The following is a 3,538-nucleotide window of genomic DNA, read 5'->3' on the forward strand; positions in this document are numbered from 1 at the left end:
GCACATTTTTTTACCATGTATATATTTCTATTTCTCATCTATTTCAATTTAAAAGTCTTGTTTATTTCTTGCAGTGTCTGACTACATAATGATGCAATTTCTGTGTTTTTATGCTGTGTAGGCCATGCTCCAAGTAATGGTCAGAGAAATAGTCTTTCCTCTTGGTTTCTGTCTGCAAGTTCAAATGCGTTCTGTGATGTGATGCTGTCAGCTAGTTTTGTGCTTTCATGTATTTGCTCAAAAAGTGCACTTTTGATGTTGTTCTACTTATGTCTCATCAAAGGTTTTGTGGCAGCTGCATTTCATGGTTCTCTGCAAAACCACCTGGAAAACATCCGTCCTCTGAAAGTGATATTCTTAAGAGGGCCTTGCAGACTCAGATTTGCAGGTTGCTGAATGCTGCTAAATTGAAAACGACCTTATTTGAAAGTAAATGGATGCCGTCAATCCTTTAAGAATATCAAAAGCTACAGTACAAACAGCTCACAAAATGTAATGGGTGCCTGGAGAACCAGCTGTAAAGCTGCAGTGCTTGTGTAATCTGTTGAATTCTAGTCATATAGAAGATTTTGCACATCTCTTTCAAAATGATGCTATGCTGAATGCCTATTTTAAAACTTTACTGAATATGTGATTACTTGTGCTAATTGAAAGAGACAAGACCTACATTTAATGGAATTGTGGTTAAATACTCCCAGTACCCTCCTGTTTCCCCTCATGAAGTTGCCAAGGAGAAAACCATATACATTAAGTTTTAATTTGCTGTTCCCTAATGTGGATACGTTTAAAAGATAGCTGATAGGGTCATTAGGATTTTCCAATGATGGTTTAAAAATAATTGATATACCTTTTAAAGAGGGATAATAAATTATGAATGTTCATGATAAAGTCACTCATGAAGTCTCACAGGGATCTGTCTATGGGCCTATGTTGTTCTGTGTAATTCTATACATTTCTGAATTACTCAGAAAAGGAGTAAATATACATCAGCCAATTTCACATCTTCAATTACTTTACATAGTTGAAACTTCATTTGCCTGCAGACAACTACAGAGAGATTTTTAGTACCTTTTATTTTTTCATAAAGTGCAAGTAGTATGAAGAGGAAAACCAAATAACCTCTGCACAGAGTATGGTCCTCCAAAAATGCCAGCTGAATGTTTACACTGGATTAATCCTAGTGGATTTAGAGAACATGCTTTTTGGTGAAACAAGTGTCCTTTTGTAACAAATCAATTTTTGGAAGCGAAAGAAGCAAGCAAAAACCCCACCACCCTTCATAAAAACCATTTTCATATCTGTCTCGTTATTTGCAGCTATATTACTCAAGGAAAATTAAGATGTAAACATACTTGAAATTAATGGAAAATTTAAGGTGTTCTTTTTTCTTGTGTTAGTCTATGTATTTCCATCCATCATTTCTAGTGACACTTAATGTTGTGATTCATATCATTAATTTATTCAAGTATTACACATACAGCATGTAATAATTATCTGCTATATCCTGTATTATTGGTTTCACTAACTACTGCATGAAAGGACAGATCTCTGCACTGATCTGACATCTTTTACTCCTCAGGTGATGTAAAGGAGCCAGATGCCAGCTGTAATTAATAAGCAGAGATTTTCTGTTGATGAAAAGCTCTCAGCTGGAATAAAGCACACAGAGCTGGCTTCTGCTTCACATGCTTGTGCTACTCTGGCATCAGAAGAAGGGCAAAATCTTAATCCCTTAATCCTGCTAATGTGTAATATGCTATGAAAGACACATGTTGCTAGGTCAGTAGGGTGGTGTTGACTTGCCCATGGAGCTGCAGTTATTTCCTTGTTTTTCATTTGTTCCATTGAGATGAAGACTGTAAGGGAGAACATAACACATAGAAAAACTTAGACTGCGTTGTTTTTCTGAGTAATGCTGGTCCAACTGGGGAAAACAGTAGTAAACTGTTTACATATATATATATATATATATATATATATATATATATATATATATATATATATATATATATATATATATATATATATATATAGTAGTAAACTGTTTACATATATATATATATATTTATCGATAGGGACATATGAAACTTTGTTTTCTAAAGTATTTTTCTACATCTACAAATATGTGTGGTGATCTCACTAGTCATGAGATGTATAATAAGAGAGTACTTAATTTAGGAAAATTATTTCTTTAAAAGTATTGTTTACGTTTCTACACAGAAAAACATCTCCTCTGTTGCCCTTCTCTGGGTCTCTCAGGCCAGTACTGTGCATATGTTTTGTTAAACTGTTTCTCTCTTCCTGTGTTACAGTAGATGTTAAAGAAAGCAAGAATAAATTGGATGAGAAAATAGAACGAAAGTTAGAATCTTTATTCAAAATGTAAAAATAAAACATTCTGGGGAAATTTCCATGGCTGTTCAGAAAGAAAAAGCATCAGTTTTTAATTTATCTTTAGCTTTGTGTAATCTGTTCACTTCAAATTACAGAGAAAGGAATGTTTCTTCAAAGAAGTAATTGCTCTCTAAGTTGACATGTATCATTTATCTGAAGTATTGTTGAAGCCTTTTTAAATGAGTTTCTCAATCTCATGATTGATGGCCAAGTAGTAACTAAAATTTTTGGAAATTACACTGTAAGAAAAATTTAAACCATTTTCCTAAAGAGCAGCTCCTTTACCCTTTGGTTTCTGTGCTACTGCTTTTTTCCATTGGGTGTCTCCACAGTACATAGGAAGAACACTCAGTGTTTCAAAGGGGAATGCATGAAAACAGAGAGAATATATGAATGCAGAAAAAGATAGTTTGAAATACAATTCAACGGTAGGTTATAGAAAAACGGGCTTATTTAACCTAATCCTATCTTTTCAGATTTGAAGGGCAGCTGATTTTTACCTTTATGTATACTGGTACAGGTACCTTATGTTGACCTCACTTTGAGAAAATGAGATCTGCCCTTAAGTGTGTAACTTTCAGAGAAAATACTCTGAAAGCAGTGCCTCCCATTTATTTTCCTGGTAGTTATAACAGATACAAAGAGCACAATAATATTATTTAATATAACAAAATTCTCAGCTTTGAAAATATTTTTTTCAATGAAGTTATCACCATTAGCCACACATTTTTGATAGCAGTGAGAGCTTGCATGCCCCTTTCATAAACATGTGCACCAGTGGAGGTGCCTTGCTTTTGCTGCTGCTGAAACACACCACCCACCACCTCACCTTGCCAGCATCCACTTTTGGTCTCCATAAACAGGCAGCAAGTATTGATGAATGTCAATAAGTGCCATTTTTTCTGCATGGAATAATTCAAGTATACACTTCTGCTTCATCCATGCACTTCCATGTCAAATGTCTGGGGGTTAAACCATGACAGCCAGATGGCTGATGTAGGCATTTTCCTCAACCATGGCAGACCTACTATCTCCAGTTTCCTTTCTAATGAAAGTGCATTCAACTTCCTATTAACTCCTCTTCACATTCTACCACCTTTCTCCCTCTCTGTTGCAAGTACGTTGCTAAAGTATAGAGTTTTTC

Source organism: Meleagris gallopavo, chromosome 14 (genome assembly GCF_000146605.3).
Source record: "Meleagris gallopavo isolate NT-WF06-2002-E0010 breed Aviagen turkey brand Nicholas breeding stock chromosome 14, Turkey_5.1, whole genome shotgun sequence".
Taxonomy (NCBI): Eukaryota; Metazoa; Chordata; class Aves; order Galliformes; family Phasianidae; genus Meleagris; species Meleagris gallopavo.